At 43.0% G+C, this 17,939-nt stretch overlaps 7 non-coding genes across 7 annotated transcripts; 4 read left to right on the plus strand and 3 right to left on the minus strand.

Annotated features, from left to right (window-relative positions):
• Window positions 1-10,654: 10,654 nt before the first annotated feature.
• Window positions 10,655-10,736, minus strand: trnas-aga (transfer RNA serine (anticodon AGA)). Its single transcript has one exon. It is a non-coding gene; the product is annotated as a tRNA-Ser (tRNA).
• Window positions 10,737-12,884: 2,148 nt separating this feature from the next.
• LOC130224197 (U4 spliceosomal RNA) lies at window positions 12,885-13,025 on the plus strand. Its single transcript, XR_008837266.1, has one exon. It is a non-coding gene; the product is annotated as a U4 spliceosomal RNA (small nuclear RNA).
• A 2,867-nt stretch (window positions 13,026-15,892) lies between these two features.
• On the plus strand, window positions 15,893-15,979 carry trnay-gua (transfer RNA tyrosine (anticodon GUA)). Its single transcript is given in 2 exon segments — window positions 15,893-15,929; window positions 15,944-15,979. It is a non-coding gene; the product is annotated as a tRNA-Tyr (tRNA).
• Window positions 15,980-16,073: 94 nt separating this feature from the next.
• On the minus strand, window positions 16,074-16,145 carry trnae-cuc (transfer RNA glutamic acid (anticodon CUC)). Its single transcript has one exon. It is a non-coding gene; the product is annotated as a tRNA-Glu (tRNA).
• A 789-nt stretch (window positions 16,146-16,934) lies between these two features.
• Window positions 16,935-17,006, plus strand: trnae-uuc (transfer RNA glutamic acid (anticodon UUC)). Its single transcript has one exon. It is a non-coding gene; the product is annotated as a tRNA-Glu (tRNA).
• A 78-nt stretch (window positions 17,007-17,084) lies between these two features.
• trnay-gua (transfer RNA tyrosine (anticodon GUA)) lies at window positions 17,085-17,171 on the plus strand. Its single transcript is given in 2 exon segments — window positions 17,085-17,121; window positions 17,136-17,171. It is a non-coding gene; the product is annotated as a tRNA-Tyr (tRNA).
• Window positions 17,172-17,265: 94 nt separating this feature from the next.
• trnae-cuc (transfer RNA glutamic acid (anticodon CUC)) lies at window positions 17,266-17,337 on the minus strand. Its single transcript has one exon. It is a non-coding gene; the product is annotated as a tRNA-Glu (tRNA).
• Window positions 17,338-17,939: the final 602 nt, after the last annotated feature.

Genomic DNA, 17,939 nt, shown 5'->3' on the forward strand with positions numbered 1-17,939 from the left:
GAGGTGCTGTTTCTTTACCTGGACAACGTTATCTGCAAATGGCAGAGACAGTCCTAGCCTGCACCTAAAATTATGTCAGTAAAAATTATTATATTTCTGAGATCTGCCTCAAAATGAACACATTTACAAAATAAAGTGGATAAATAGATGGATGGATAGACATTGTAGTGGTGGAAGGGGAAGTAGGATGGCTTGTTCAACTATAAACCAAGATGGAGCTCTCTCAGGAGGGATGGACCAGTGCATGAGAAGGAAGAGAGGAAGAGAGAGGAAGCCCTGACCCTATTTCATCAACTGACTGTTGCGATGTACTCCTATGCAACCTAGGGTGCTTATTGTTCCAGACAAACTAATTGACTAAATAATCCAACTGTTTTAAATATTGTAAAGAAATATTTACAGGGATATACTAAAGTAGAGAAGTAACTTTAGGAATGCAGTTCATTTCGAGTATGATAGTTTGTTATTTTGAGTACCTCAGAGCAGTGGTTCTCAATTCTGGTGCTTGTGCAAAATGAGTTGACAACCGTCCAAAATTAATTTTACCTCTTATTACTAGATCTTAGAATCACACCTGAGAAACCACAAAAGCAGAGATTTGGCTTATCTTTAACTGCTTAAGATCAATTTGCACCAGATTTGCAAGAGACAACATTTGTTTAAGTTTCCTTCGCTGACTGGCCATGACGACACACTGCATTCCTGATTGGTTGGTGACTCCGCTTCAGTGACATCCTTGGGATTGACTCGCTTGTGAGTGGAAGTTGTCCTGGGTTACTGGGGTGACAGACTCTGTTGCGAGTCGATTTGCAGAAGTTTTTTTGCGATTTCGTTGTTGCATGGAAAGTTCTTTGCGACCCGATTGCGTGGCGATGCAGTGTCCGAGAGCATTTTGAAGACCAGATGAGCTGCAGCATTCTGGAGAATCTGTAGAGGATTAAGGGTGCAGGATGGGAGTCCAGCTAGAAGAGCACTGTAGGAGTCCAGCCTTGAAATGACAAGAGTTTGCACTAAAAGTTGTGCAGCATGATCTGTTAAGAAGGGCCTGATTTTTCTGATGTTGAAAAGTGCAGATCTGCATGATGGAGCTGTGTTAGCAATGTCCTCTTTGAAGGACAACTAATCATCCAGAGTCACCCTAAGATTATTTACCGAACTACATGGGGTAATGGTGGATGATCCCAGCTGGATTGAGAAATTATGTTGAATGTGTGGAATTGCAGGGAAGGTGATGTAAGCAGATTAGTAAGCAGTTGGTGATGTTTTTTCCAAGCCGATATCCTTTGGAAACTTAGTTGAAAACAGCCCTTTGTAATGTTTTGGTAATAAATAGAACAAGAGAGAGACTGGTCTGTATTTTTTATCCAACGAGGTGTTGAGTGATGTGTTTTTGAACAATAAAGTTACCCAGGCCTGTGTAACCCCGCTGGCCCTACACCACCCAACCCGCTCTGAGCTGGGATAGAACTGGCAACTGTCCGCATGGCAGTTGCTTTAACAAGGAGGCTAAAGACCATGGCCCCCAGCGTCTGTCGCCAGAGTACCTTTAGAGGTCAAAGGAGTGAGGTTTACCTGCACAGCACTTCACTAGCTGGCCTCCGTTACACCTGCTTAAAAGTGGTTGGGAATGTGCCAGTGTGAAGGAAAGAGAGTAAATTTTTCTTCAGAGGGTGTTGTTTGATGGAGATTTAGGTTGGATTTAGTGGGAAATGGACTGCTAATTTGAGTGTTTTTTTGTGTAAAAAAGGAGACCAAATCAACCACTGATAAGGAGTTGGTTGAGGAGGATAAAGCAGGGCATTAAATGTCCTGAATAGTTTGCAGATGTCTGAAGTGGTCTTAATTGTGTTATGGTAGTATGTGGTTTTGGCCGAATGGAGTTGGGAGGCTAAAGATGACAGCTGGGTTTGGTATCTGCTAAGGTCAGTGGAGGCTTTTGTTTTGTGCATGCTCTCTCTGTTGCCCTGGGTGCTGTTCGATGTTATCTCAGAACATGCCCTTACACTAACCATTCTGTCAGACCATCCGACAGCCAGGGGTTTGAGGGACTAGGGTGCATTGATCTGGTGCGGACAGGACAGATCTCACCAAGGCAGGATGTTAAAGTGGAACAGAGTGTTTCTGCTCCACTATTTACATCAAGAAGGGAGAACTGTGTGAGGGAAGAGAGAATGTAACAGTGGAGGGGAAGTGTGTGGAGGACAAACCAATTTTTACTAGCAGCAATTTAGTTGTTAAATCAACAATTGAATTTCTGATGTATGGATGGTATACAGTTTAACCCAAAGAATGACCAGTCTGTCAGATGAAGAAGAGCTGGAGTCAGAGATTCAAATAAATAAATAAAGATTACTGAAGAAGTTTCATCAGCAGAAGCCAGCTTCAACACTTGAAAATTAGTTCCTAGCCCGCTCTGCTTACAATCACAAATCTATAACAATTATACTCTCACATAAGGTCATTAACTGCGTCACGCATATAGGTGTTGTAACCTGATGTTAAAACACAGATAGACTAGGAAAATTTCCTTGTGGGTGCATGCGTATAATTGGGAACAATATCTTAAGCATAAACGTCAGACATCCACTAGACTGTTTAGAGCTGACTCCAGACCAAGGTTATTACAGTTGACGAAAACGAACGAAAAAACTAAAACTAAAATGTTAAATAATTGTCGGTAACTGAAATAAAAATAAAAACTAGAGTTTTTCAAAGAACTAGAACTAACTGAAACTGTATTGTGTACATATAAAACTAACTGAAACTAACTAAAATTATAGCAATTTTCGTATTTGTAAATGTAAATTTGTAAATGTATTTAATACATAATCGTACTGTAAGCCTTTTAGAAGTAAATCTATTTACTCCACGCTGCAGGTGTTTGACCCGTACGGCACCTCAGAGTCTGTAGTCCTGCTGCCATTGGCCAGAACGAGCTGGTTCTCCTCCAGTCATCCTCGCTGTTGCTCCCGCGACAAAAACAACGAGTGGACATCAGAGCAGCACGGTGATAGCATTAAATACAGAGACTTAAAACTATTACTTTAACACGTTTGTGGCCAATAATGGGTTTTATCTCTGTATCGCGAATGAATCTTTTTAACCAGATCTTCTAAGTGAACCGGTTGAACTAGTTCACCTAATCGAACTAAATCATTTGAAACTATTAGTACGCACTCATCCACAAACTACTTACTTTTTAACAAACCTAATACCCCCTCTAACTCAAAATAATCCAATATATACTCTTATTAAATTATTAGAACAGTGACGTTACACTAAGATCAAATTTGAGAAGCAGTTAAGTAAATTATTCAGTGAACCGAGCACAAACAGTACATGACAGCCTGCTGTGACAGAACTAAACTTCAACAACTGCGTAATGGAGTTTAAATAGGTGCATCATGCTTCAGTTTGGTTGCAAAACTTTACTGTAAGACATTTTTCAGATCATGGTGATGTTTTAATTGACTGAAATTACTATTGATGACTTCATAATGTTAAGTCCTAACATCCGATATAAATATCTGAACTTCCCATCACTACTGTGTATCTAACATCAGAATCAACCCTGCATATTGTACTTAAGGCTGTCTTGTGGGCTGTTGTATTTGAATTTGAGGATGGGTAGATGCTAGTGGTAGATGATAGTGTTCATGTGTCCTCTGAATACAGGTTTCAAAAAATGTATGGCTGAGTTTTTATTATACGATATTTATTCTGCTGATTTTGAATCTTGCACCTAACAAATATCCTCATTAAAAAATAATAAATAAATAAAACTAATACTGACACTAATAAAAACTAAACTAAAACGAAGTCATTTCAAAATATAGAAACTAATAAAAACTAGTAAATCTCCCTCTAAAACGAATTAAAACTAACATTTGAAAACAAAAAGTCAAAATGAAATAGAAACTAAAACTAATGAAAAATCTAAAACTAATGTAACCTTGCTCCAGACATGTGAAATGGATCCACAATCAAATAAAACACACACACTTAAAGGGAACATAGTTTACCTCTTTTTTATGATTTAATAATAATATTATGGTTCTTCTGAGTGTGCCAGTTTAGGTTCAGTTTAAAACACAATTCAGATTTTTTTATTATAATGTGTTAAAAAGTGTCATGTTGGGGGCGTGTCCACAGTTCGCTGATTTATGTTGCTTCACATGTAAATTAGTTTTGGCTTCCCGCCAACGTAACAAGGGGGCGGGGCCATGAGCTCACCCGCTCTGCGTTTGCAACAGTCAGACAGGCAGACGGAGAAGGAGAGAGAAAATCGTACATGTACGACTCTGACACAGACCAAGCAGAGAGTACAAAATCATTTGTGTCTTTGTACAGTTTTACAGCCAACTGTGTGCTAGTTTCAAGTGCAGAGCTTGTACACAGAAACTAATAACCACGCACACTGAATTAACTGACTGAGGCACCGGATGCGCCGCTCGAAGCCGCAACACGGCACACCAGACACTCTCTCTGGTGCACCAGAAACATGAAGTGTCCCGAATCGTCGCGCCACGCATTTTTGAATTCTAAACATAGGTTTCTGCAGCGGTCCGCGGCGCCCAGCCGTCGACTTGAGTGCACTCTGATAGAATCCTGTGTTTAGAATTCTAAAACGCATGCTAGTTAAGATTACAGGGAGCTTCTGGGATCGCGAGAAATGCAAAAGGCTGAAGTATAAGGTAGACTCAATGAGAAGTACACATGTTTGCAAACCTACCTAAAGATACAACCAATAATTCGGATTAGAGTGATAATGTGGAGAATATTGCTCTTGTGTTGAGCCCAATAAGCCCTGCATCTAAAAATAGAGCTAGGGTGTTCCTTTAGTGAAATCGCTTCGACTCACGCTAAAAATGGCGGACGTGAATCAACAAACTGAGGATATGATGACGCGCCTGTCAATCAATATTGGTGGGCGGGGGACCGCTCTCCTACGTCAGGTAGCGGTCGATTTGAAAACAGCTCCAATTGGTCCACCGTTTTTTATGTTGTTAAATTGAAAAAAAAAGCACTGGGTGTGCTTATATCGCCCCAATATGACAGTTTATACACCATACATGCACATATGGCTGTCCAAACAGCTTGAAAAGTAGATTTTTTACCATAGGTGCCCTTTAAAGTATAATATGTTTCTTACCAAAGGCTGAGTGTACTCTCAGCCCTCTTTATCAAAACTGGTTAACAACCGGTATAATCTAAATTCAGGCAGTTATATCCTTACTACACAAAGTCTATCTTGAATAAAAAGTAGAGTCACTTTAAAATAATTAACTGTAAATATAGCAAAATCACTTTAGACATTTTAGATAGTATTAACTCATAGAAATAACAATGGAGACAGTTGCTTCCAGTCCTCAGCCCTCAGTTCCACTCGAGGTCTTTGTGACCTCTGACCTAGTTTGGTGGTTCCTGAAAAAGTTACACAGAGACGGGCAAATGCACTGATTATTCTTACATAGAGCAGTGTGTTAACTTATTCATTAGTTAAAATCATTTCAAAGTTAAATACTCATTTAAATAATCAAATAATAATATTTATAAAAGATAATGAGAAACAGGATGATGCAAAAAGGTATCGTTAAAAAAATCGTTGATCAATTCTGAGATGGATTGAAAGGTATAAATCTGAATCCTTCAGAAGCCAGCTATGCTCACCACTATATTGCCAACGCCTGTGGACATCTTCTCACAGAAGTGTAGAAAATAAAAGCTTTCGACCAAGGAGATCTTTGTGTGGGTGAAAAAAAAGTTGAGTATGGATCCCATATCTTTCTGACATTGAGGTTGGATAAAGCCTTCGAATGTACAACCTCATCAAAAAAAATGGAGGTCAATCATTTCACTCTGCAGTGATGGAGTTCTCATCTTCTGTCAACCAGTATTCACTGTAATGAGCTACCCCAGTTTGAATGTCATTGCAAGGGTTGACTGGATGCAGCTCATGAAAGGGCAAGCTGACATTTGTGGAGTAAAAGCTGGGCAATGTGTAAGAATGAATGGCGTGCTTTGTTTGCTGCAAAACATGCTCATAACGTTCTCCTGTGTGATGCACTGTTCAAGTTACTGCTGATGACCAGTCGAAGACTGATGAAGAAGCAAGGATTATTGATGAAGAAAAACTGTCCAAGCCCAGTTTTCTACCCTCCGCTTGCTGTCAGCCAAGGTCTTTAGTGCCAGCGCTGCAGACAATGCTGTTAGGACTAGATTACATTGCTGATCTGTGTGGGCTTAGAACAGGTGCTCTAACCATGCAGATCCTCATTAGTATAGTGGACAGTATATCTGCCTGTCATGCGGAAGACCTGGGTTTGATTCCCGGACTGAAAGGTGACTTAAGGTTTGTTTTTGTATTTTAGTTCTATATTTGGGAATGTATATTGCCGCCCCAGTTTTACCAGTTGATTCTTTTGATGCGTCTGTATATATTTGTACTGTTTCATTATACATTATTTCTAAATACTGCTTAACATTTTGACATTCTCCTTTTGACTTAACTACATTCTTTATTTCCAGATTTACTACAGGAAAACAAAACAACCAAGGTGGAATTGTTCTCATATAGTTATTTTTGCTACTGATCCCCATATCTTCTGCCTTTTTGCTACTGTTCCATCCAAAGCTACTACTATTAGTGCGACCATATTCCCAACACTCATTTAACACTATTTTTGTGGGGTGTGCAGCTTCTTGTCCTTTTAGATTTACCCAATATGATAAAGAGAGTTGTAATCTCCTGAGATTTAATGGCATCTCGCCTGTTTTAACCTGCAGTGCTGGGATTGGAGAGGTTCTAAAAGCTCTGCAACATATTCAAAGTGCTTTGGCCTGCATCCTGTCAAGTTCAGCCAATATGGTTTTTGCTGCTGATTTATACACAACACTTCCATAATCAAATACTGAAGGAACTATGGCAATGTATATCTTTTTCAAAGACGACCCTGTTACCCCTCAATTATATCCTGCCAAACATTTTAGTATATTAATTGCTTACTTACTTTAATTGCTTTCTTAAATTGTATCTATCATATTCTGAACGTGATTTTTGAAGGTAAGCTTACAGTCAAACCATACCCCTAGATATCTTATATCACTAGCTTGTTTAAGATGTTGTCCATATAGTTTAAGGTTTATTTCGGGGTTTTTTGTTTGTTTTTTGGAAAAACAGATAAATTGAGTTTTTTTCACTGATAGATGAAATCCCCACTCCCATGACCATCTTTCAACCTGACTAATTTCTGACTGCATTCTGTTCTGTAAGTTATCAATACTGCGGCCCCTTACCTGTAATGCACCGTCATCTGCATATAGTTTTCTGTTTATCTTATGTTCCACTCCATCAAAAACATCATTTATCATTATATTAAAAAGAACTGGGCTACACACACTTCCTTGTGGAGTGCCATTTTTTATTGAATATGTGCCTGATGTCCTGTTCCCTATTCTAACTTCTATAGTTCTTTCTCTTTCTCATACGCCTTCTCTATGTTGAAAAAGGTTGCCAATACTGATTCTCTATTTACTTGTGCCTTTCTAATTTCATTTTCTAAACTTAATACCGGATCCATTGTTGTTCTTCCATTGCGGAACCCACTCTGATAAGGTGTAATTATTCCCCTGCTTTCTAAATAATACATTAACCTTTTGGCTATCATTCTCTCCATAAGTTTACATAAGTTAGATGTTAAGGCTATAGGTCTATAACTTGTGATTTCTGATTTATCTTTGCCAGGTTTTCCTATTGGGATTATTACTGAGTGTTTCCATACTCAGGGCAACTGTCCCTTTTCCCAAATTTTATTATAAAGATCGACTATTAATGTTTTTGCTACATCAGAGAGTTGTTCAATCATTTTGTAGCTTATTCCATCTTTCCCTGGTGATGTGTTTTTAACTCCTATCAGTGCTCTCTTTAATTCAAACAGTGTGAAATTTGCTTCTAATGGGCTCTCCTCTACATCTTATTTCGCCAAAGCTTCTTTATTTTCTTCAATTATCCTATTTCTATTATTTAGCTCCTCATGTGAGAGATTCTTTGAACTATGTTTCTTTACAAAACCTTTTGCAAGCATATCAGCTTTGTCTTCATTAGTAATTGCTTCAGTTCCGTTATTTCTTAATATCGGTAGAGAAAATTCCATTCTTACACCACCCATCTTTCTAATCATTCCCCAGATCTCCTTATCGTGTATTTATGTCCCAATATTGCTGCAATAATCTCTCCAGTATTTCCTTTTGGCTTCTTTAATGTTTCTCTTGGTTTTTGCCTGTGCTCTTTTATATTCCATTAAATTGTCAAAAGTATGATTTAACTTTACAACTTTGAAGGTTTTGTTTCTATTTTTAACTGCACTTCTGCACTCATCTGTCCACCATGGTACCATGTTCTTTCTCCTAGCCCCTGATGTTTTACCTATTACTTCTGCTGACTCAGGTATTATGCTTGTAATCATATTGTTTAATTCCTCAACATTGTTACTCATGTTCGGCATGGCCTCAGTTAGTTTACAGCTTGCTTTAAAACTGAACAGTTCCCAATTAGCTTTTCTCGTTTTCCATCTTATAGCCCAATTATCTTCTAAAATGACATTTTGATTTCTTAGTTTTGTCCAAATTGGATAATGATCACTGTCCATTGTATTACTGCTTACTTCCCATACACACGTTCCTGCCAGTTGCTGTGTAACAAAAGTAAGATCAATTGCTGATTCTCTACTATGAGTAACATATCTTGTGGCTCTTCCATCATTTAAACACACTAATTGTTTATCATCCATTATCTCCTCTATAATACCCCCGTTGCTATCTGTTTTTGTACTTCCCCACAATGAGCTATGAGCACTGAAATCCCCTCATACTATTAGTTTAGAGTTTTCTACCTCACAAATTTCCTCCAGCACTTCACTGGCTCCTGAAAAAGTTATAAAGAGACAGGCAAACGCACTGAACATTCTTATATTAAGCAATGTGTTAACTTATTCATTAGTTAAAATCAATTCAAAGTTAAATACTCATTTAAATAATCAAATAATTCTATAAAAATAATGAAAAACAAGATGATGAGGAAAGGATAAACGTTGATTCATGCTGAGATGGATAGGAAGGTATAAATCAGAATCCTCTACGCTCTACAAAAGTTGGCTTACACGCCCAAACAGGGACTTGAACCTTGGATCGTCAGATGAGAAGTCTGACGCTCTACCGACTGAGTTATCTGGGGTCATTGGGGCATAAGCTTCGATTAGCTTGTGACCTGTCAAAGATGCAGCGTGCACTAAAAAGTGGGCTGTACAAAACAGGTGGCAAGAGGGGGGCGTGATGCCAATGTCACCGTAAGGAATCCTGCCGTGACCCGGATTCAATGCAGGATTGCTGCGGCCACAATGCAGAGTCCTTACCACAATACAATCATGGCGAGTTACCGGACAGCCGTTGTGGCCCCTGTGCGGCATGTTCCTCCCTCTGATTTGCCCCTTTTGGTTCAGTGAGCGCACGCTGTTGTTTTTCTCCTCCTACCAGCACGACGCTTTTCCCAAGTCACGCTGGAATTGCAAAAAAAATGATGACTGTTGGAAGTTTAAGAAGGAAGAGGACAAGCACGTAGTCTGCAGGACTCGAACCATTGCGAGAAGACCCCAGTGGATTTCTAATGCACCACCTTAACCACTCGGCCGCAACTACAAGACTGCCTGTGCTCTCCATGTCCTCATGCCTAGTACACGTGTTGTGCATCCAGATGAAACTTTCAGCAAGCGCTAGCTCACTGGCAAAAGCTGAGGCTCCACAAGAAGAGCCTTACACGCCCGAGCAGGGACTTGAACCCTGGACCGTCAGATTAAAAGTCTGATGCTCTACCGACTGAGCTACCATGGCAGCGCCTCGCAAGTAGGCAAGGTTTAGGGTTGTGGTCGGCGCAGACCTTTACGGTACACAAAAGTTTACCGTGAGGTGGGGTTTAGACCTGTGGTTGGTGTAGATGCTGCTAAAACACAACAGGTTACTGTGAGGTTGGGTTTATGGTTGTTGTAGGTGTAGACGTCAGTAAAACACAGTAGTTTGGACTCCATGTCATGTGGGAGACATTAAAAAGATCAATGACAACTGCAGAAGGTCTTTCTGTTGTTGTGGCAATAAATGGAGACTTAACCATTGAAACGATTCCTTCCATGCCTTAGAAGCGTGACTTGATCAATGCTTACCTACACAGCATGCTGGCATCAAAGGTCCCATTGCTCATATCGAATCCCTAGTCTTCCACACTTTAGGAAACGTAAACATTCAGGACGTGCCATTAGCACAGCCTGCACTAAAAGGATGCTGGAGGTTACGGATGGCATCACAGAGTGCAACGCCAATGCTACCCTGAAAAGCCTGCCATGACCCGGATTCGAACCGGGGTTGCTGTGGCCACAACGCAGAGTACTAACCACTATACGATCACGGCAAGCTACGGGACAGTCGCTGGAGCCTTGCTCTCTGTCATACGTCTTTGAAAATGGAGGGCCCCCAGGGCAGTGAGTTGGCACGCGCTGCGGTTTTATTTTTGTTGCTTTTCCCTACCAGCACATCCCTTTTCCCAAGAAACACTGGGGTTGCAAACAATCAAGGAAAGTCGCAAACTAAATCCTGCGCGTAGCCTGGACGTAGTCAGCAGGACTCGAACCTGCGCTGGGAGACCCCAATGGATTTCTAGTCCATCGCCTTAACCACTCGGCCACGACTACGAAGCTTGAACTTTCCATTGTGCTCTTGCCTGGCGCATTGGTCGTGCTGCCCAATGACATGTAGAGCAAGCAAGAGCTCACCAGCAATAGATGTCGCTTGTGGGGATGGTATGCAGTTTAACCCAAAGAATGACCAGTCTGTCAGACAAAGAAGAGCCGGAGTCAGAGATTTAAATAAATAAATAAAGTTTACTGAAGATAGTTTGCAGTTACATCTGCAGAAGCCAGCTTCAACGCTCTGTTCTATAACACTAAGTTCGGTTAGATGACTTTCAATTTTGCCATAACATGCTTCGAGGCACGAAGATGGTGTGAGTAAGATAACTTCCCCGGAAGCACCGGGCTCTCTTAAATGAACGACAAGGATGTGATTCGAACCCATGCATCTAGAGAACAATGGATTAGCAGTCCATCGCCTCAACCACTCAGCCACCTCATCATGCATTTAACCACTTTCCAGATGGGGGCTGGACTATGGCACATAAATATGTATTTGCAGCTATTTTCGGTACAGACGACATTACATTTTGCAGGAACATCCTTCAAAACGCTAAGAGGGTGCGAGTAAAACACATTCCACAGAATCACCAGGATCTCTCAAATGCCAGAGCATTTGAACGACAAGAATGGGATTCGGACCCACGCAGGCAGAGCACAATGGATTAGCAGCTGATGGAGGCTGGACTGTGGCACATATGTGTTCATGTATGTTTTTGCAACTATTTTCAGTAAGATGACACTCAATTTTGCCATAACATGCTTCCTAGCATGAAGAGGGTGCAAGTAAGTTACCTTCCACGTAAACACCGGGCTCTCTTAAACAAATGACCAGGAAGGAATTTGACTCACACACGCAAAGCACAACAGAATAGCAGTCCATCGCCTTATTCACTCAGCCACCTCACCGTGCGTATAAGTGCTCTCCTAATGGAGGCTGGACTATGGCATATACGTATGTTTTTGCAGCTATTTTCGCTAAATATTACATACAATTTTGCCATAAACATCCTTTAAGACAGTGAAACAGTGAAACTATGAGGATGGGATTTAAACCAGAACTTACAGAGTACAACATACTAACCTAAGCACTCAGCCACCTCGTCACGTGTAAGCACAGCGGTGTGCTAGAGAAAGGTTTAACTTTTGTGACTCGAATGGATGTTCTTACAGAAAAGATGAAGATAAAGGTTGTCATAAGGAGCTTTATCAGTAGCTCTGATCAGTGCCCCAGAGTTAAGGCTGATTTATACCTCTGCGTCAAGCGCACGCGTATGCTACGGCGCAGCCTACACGTGGTTGCATAGCACCTCGCTGTGGCCGTCGGCGACATTGACGCGCACCTCTCAAAAAATGTAACACGTACGCGTAGCTCTCAGATTGGTCGGCTTGGTAGCGCTGACGAGTGTGGGCGGAGGTGAGAGCCACTTACAAGTGTGGAGTCCCATAAGGGAGCTCCGGATTGAGACTGTTGTTTTGTGTTTACCTTTTAATTAAAGTTGTTGCACGTCCACTGGTTCCTGCGTCAAAATGAGTGAATTTGAGCCACTTGCACATTAAGGAAGCGTTCAGAAAAAAACAAAACACCAGCGAAGAAACTCAACACAGAGAAACATAAACACCTATTGCCAGCTAGCGTTTCGGAAGTGTATTGCAGAGCAACAGAAACAGTGCGCAAAAGCATAAGTGCACGGCTACGCACAAGGCTTGCACTGTGCATCACGCTGATCACTTGACACAGAAGTATAAACCAGGCTTTATTGTTCAACATTAACTGCAACATGTTTCTTCTGGTTTTGTTGGAGAGAAACTAGACAGAATGCCTGAGTCTAAAAACGGCAGCATAGCTGACCTTGGATTTCTGTCAAAATATGGTTTCAGTGCCCTTGCATTCTTCATTACCTTACCCCAATCCCTGTACAGCCCAATAAATACATCCCAATCTCAACCCTTTTCTCTGCCGTTCAGCGTTGTGACTCCTTTTATACAATGTATAAGTAATTATTTTTGGACAAATCAATAACCTGTTCTGCTGACACAGCATGCAATCATTGGTGTCAGAATGCTGATTGCTGGCAGTTTAAAGTTTGATGCCACCTTGTCGTTGCATGTCCAGATTGGTAGACAGAAGAGTTCATAGCTGTTATAGCTTTTCTTTCGCAGAGGCAATATCGTAGCCTATGAGGTCTATCCGAGGCGTGATCATTGCTGGTTGAAAACTTTACCCAATACCTCGCTGAGATGACTTGAAATACAGTCAGCTCTGGCAATTTTTGTCAGCCTCTTAGTAGGCTTAATGTTCTGTTGAAAAGGATGGCTGTGCTTCTGTTTCTTTAACATGTTGCAACTTTTGTTGAGCTCCTAAACATGCAGCAGGCTGGATTAACCTGTACCATAACATTCTTCAGAATGCAGGCAGAGTGCGTGTAAGAAACCTTCCATGGAAGCACCAGGCTCTCTAAAACACTAAAGCAATTGAACGATGAGAAGGGGATTTGAACCCACACAGGCGGAGCACAGTGGATTAGCAGTCCATCCCTGCCGGAGGCTGGATTAACTTTTACCATAACATCCTTCAAAACGCTAAGAGGGTGCGATTAAAACACCTTCCACGGAAGCTTTGAATGAGTGAGCGACGAGGATGGGATTCAAATCCACACATGCAGTGCACAATGGATTGGAAGTGCATCACCTTACCTACTCGGCCACCTCATCACGTATGCGCCTACTTCTTTGATGGAGGCTGGACTGCGGCACATATTTGTATGTGTTTGTTTCTGCAATTATGTTCGGTAAGATGACTTTCAATTTTGCCATAACATGCTTCAAAGCACGAAGATGGAGTGAGCAAGATAACTTCCCCGGAAGCACCGGGCTCTCTTAAATGAACGACAAGGATGGGATTCAAACCAGAGAACCATCCAGAGAACAATGGATTAGCAGTCCATCGCCTCAACCACTCGGCCACCTCGTGATGCATTTAGTCACTTTCCAGATGGGGGCTGGACTATGGCACATAAGTATGTATTTGCAGCTATTTTCGGTACAGACGACATTACATTTTGCAGGAACATCCTTCAAAACGCTAAGAGGTTGCGAGTAAAACACCCTACACAGAATCACCAGGCTCTCTCAAATACCAAAGCATGTGAGCGACGAGGATGGGATTCAAACCCACACGGGCAGAGCACAATGGATTAGCAGTCCATCACTTTAACTACTCGGCCACCTCGTCACATATGTTGCCACTTTCCTGATGGAGGCTGGACTGTGGCACATATGTGTACATGTATGTTTTTGCAACTGTTTTCGGTAAGATGACACTTGATTTTGCCATAACATGCTTCGAAGTACGAAGAGGGTGCAAGTAAGTTACCTTCCACGTAAACACTGGGCTCTCTTAAACAAATGACCAGGCTGGAATTCGACTCACACATGCAAAGCACAACGGATTAGCAGTCCATCACGTCAACCACTCAGCCACCTCGTCATGCATTAAGCCATTTTCCAGATGGGGGCTGGACTATGGCACATAAGTATTTATTTGCAGCTATTTTCGGTACAGACGACATTACATTTTGCAGGAACATCCTTCAAAAAGCTAAGAGGGTGCGAGTAAAACACCTTCCACAGAATCACCAGACTGTGTATGAGAGAGTGCGTAAATGTATGAGTGGTACTTGCGAAAGAGGGGCTATGAAGTGCGCTTGATCAGAAAGAACTGAAGTTTGTGCCAAGACTGGCACCTCCCATATGGTCTGGCGGTCAAGATTCCTGGTTTTCACCCAGGCGGCTGGGGTTTGACTTCTGATATGGGAAGGCTTGAGCGTTTTTGCTTCTGCCCTTGTTGACCAGCAGTCGGTATGCAGCAACCTTAAGGGGGTGGGCTTGTGGATGACTCTTGTTTGCCTTCGATAGCTCAGTTGGTAGAGTGGAGGACTGTAGGTGAGAAGTTTGTAATCCTTAGGTTGCTGGTTTGACTCCGGCTTGAATGAGTTTTTCTTTTGCGCTCAGAGCTGTTTCATGCCTGTGCAGTTGGATTAAATCATAGTCGCTAAAGCTCAAAGTTCACCATAGAGGTGAAAAGGAAGTTCCCTGACCAGGAATCAAAACAGGGCCATGCCGGTGAGAGCGCCGAATCCCAACCACTAGACCATCGGGGAAGGGCCGGAAGAAACTTGCCCCTGGCTTGCTTTGGTCTTTTTGCCTGGTTTGGCAGAATTTTGCCCTTAAGCCTAGCTGTGGGCCTCCACGCAAGTATGCTGCAGCTGCTCTGTCAAAAATAAATCTAATGCTTGTAACCTCCTCCTGGCGAGGGGAAAGTCTCAGACCATGGATCACAGTTCTTCTAGGGAGGGACTGTCCCATGCTCTGTGAGAGCATCCTATCGACACCACAACTTGCCATAATAACAAAGCACAGCATGTGTTGAATAAACTCCGTGTTGACAGAGCCGTGTCCTTATTACAAGCAACAAGCTAACGATGACAAACTAAGCAGACAGGGCCAGGGGCACAATGGATAATGTGTCTGACTACGGATCAGAAGATTCTTTGTTCGACTCCTGGCTGGCTCGGTTTGATCTTCTTGCTTTGCTGTCAGTCAGTGAACTGCGGTCGCCTTTCCCCCCGCTGGAGCTGTTCAGTTCCACTCTGGAGTGAATCGAGTTTCTGGGGCCGCCAGCACAGAGCCCGTGGGGTGCTCCCCTGGTTTCAAAGGCTGTCCCAACTGCTGATTTTTATTAACGTCTACTACAGCTACACCAACCGTAATCCCAGCCTACTTGTTGCAAAAGTCCCTACCACTTTGAAGTCACCCAGCCAACTTGCAGCGTAATCTCTTCCACTTGTAAGTCTCTGAGCTGCAGCAATACCTAAGTGCTCTGATAAAATATGCATAAAAGAAACTATGGGATTCTAGCTTACGGAAACCATGAGACTGTGTATGAGATCAGAAAGAACTGAAGTTTGTGCAAAGACTGGCCCTCACAAGTGATAGCTCCCATATGGTCTAGCGGTCAGGATTCCTGGTTTTCACCCAGCGGCCCGGCTTGGACTCCTGGTATAGGAAGGCTTGAGCGTTTTTGCTTCTGCCCTTTTTGGCCAGCAGTCAGACTGCAGCAACCCTAAGAGGGTGGGCTTGTGGAAAACCCTCGTAAGACTTCGATAGCTCAGTTGGTAGAGCGGAGGACTGTAGGTGGGATGTTGGCAATCCTTAGGTCGCTGGTTCGACTCCGGCTCGAAGGAGATCTTTTGCGCTCAGAGCTGCTTTCATGCCTGTGCAGTTCGAACATATCCATGTAGCTAGAGCTCAAAGTTCACCATAGAGGTGAAAAGGAAGTTCCCTGACCGGGACTCGAACCCGGGCCACGGTGGTGAGAGCGCCGAATCCTAACCACTAGACCACCAGGGAAGGCTGGCAGAATTTTGCCCTCAAGCCTAGCTGTGGGCCTCCACGCTAGTATGCTGCAGCTGCTCTGTCAGAAATAAATCTAATGCTTGTAACCTCCTCCTGGCGAGGAGAAAGTCTCAGACCATGGATCACAGTTCTTCTAGGGAGGGACTGTCCCATGCTCTGTGAGAGCATCCAATCGACACCACAACTTGCCATAATAACAAAGCACAGAATGTGTTGAATAAACTCCGTGTTGACAGAGCCGTGTCCTTATTACAAGCAACAAGCTAACGATGACAAACTAATCAGACAGGGCCAGTGGCGCAATGGATAACGAGTCTGACTGTGGATCAGAAAATTCTAGGTTCGACTCCTGGCTGGCTCACTTTGGTCTTCTTGTTTGCTGTCAGTCAGTGCACTGCGGTCGCCTTTCCCCCCGCTGGAGCTGTTCAGTTCCACTCTGGAGTGAATCGAGTTTCTGGGGCCGCCAGCACAGAGCCCGTGGGGTGCTCCCCTGGTTTCAAAGGCTGTCCCAACTGCTGATTTTTATTAATGTCTACTACAGCTACACCAACCGTAATCCCAGCCTACTTGTTGCAAAAGTCCCTACCACTTTGAAGTCACCCAGCCAACTTGCAGCGTAATCTTTTCCACTTGTAAGTCTCTGAGCTGCAGCAATACCTAAGTGCTCTGATAAAACACCCATAAAAGAAACTATGGAATTCTAGCTTAAGGAAACCATGAGACTGTGTATGAGATCAGAAAGAACTGAAGTTTGTGCAAAGACTGGCCCTCACAAGTGATAGCTCCCATATGGTCTAGCGGTCAGGATTCCTGGTTTTCACCCAGGCGGCCTGGGTTCGACTCCTGGTATGGGAAGGCTTGAGTGTTTTTGCTTCTGCCCTTTTTGGCCTGCAGCAACCTTAAGGGGATGGGCTTGTGCTCGACTGTCGTAAGCCTTCGATAGCTCAGTTGGTTGAGTGGAGGACTGTAGGTTGGATGTTGGCAATCCTTAGGTCGCTGGTTCGACTCCGGCTCTAAGGAGATCTTTTGCGCTCAGAGCTGCTTTCATGCCTGTGCAGTTCGATTATATTTTAGTCGCTAGAACTCAAAGTTCACCATAGAGGTGAAAAGGAAGTTCCCTGACCGGGAATCGAACCCGGGCCGCGGCAGTGAGAGCGCCGAATCCTGACCACTAGACCACCAGAGAAGGGCCAGCAGAAACTTGCCCCTGGCTTTCTTTGGACTTTTTGCTGTACTGTGAGTCAGTGCACTGCAGTCGCCTTTCCCCCCCGCTGGAGCTTTTTCAGTTCCACTCTGGAGTGAATCGAGTTTCTGGGGCTGCCAGCACAGAGCCCGTGGGGTGCTCCCCTGGTTTCAAAGGCTGCCCCAACTGCTGATTTTTATTAACGTCTACTACAGCTACACCAACCGTAAACCAGGCCTACTTGTTGCAAATGTCCCTACCACTTAGAAGTCACCCAGCCAACTTGCAGCGTAATCTCTTCCACTTGTAAGTCTCTAAGCTGCAGCAATACCTAAGTGCTCTGATAAAACATGCATAAAAGAAACTATGGCTTTTAACCTCCTTTTGGAGAGGAGAGAGTCTCCGACCCTGGTTCTCAGGTGTTCTATGGAGGGACTGTCAGGAATCCTGTAAGAGCATCCCATCCACACAACCTCTTGCAATAAAAACAAAGCAGAATGTGTGGTGACGGAACTCCAGGTTGACAGAGCCTTGTCCTTGTTTCAAACAATGTGCTAACAAGGTGCTGAACAGAGTGCCAGTGGCACAAAGGATAACGCTAATGA

Source organism: Danio aesculapii, chromosome 4 (assembly GCF_903798145.1).
Source record: "Danio aesculapii chromosome 4, fDanAes4.1, whole genome shotgun sequence".
NCBI classification, from domain to species: domain Eukaryota; kingdom Metazoa; phylum Chordata; class Actinopteri; order Cypriniformes; family Danionidae; genus Danio; species Danio aesculapii.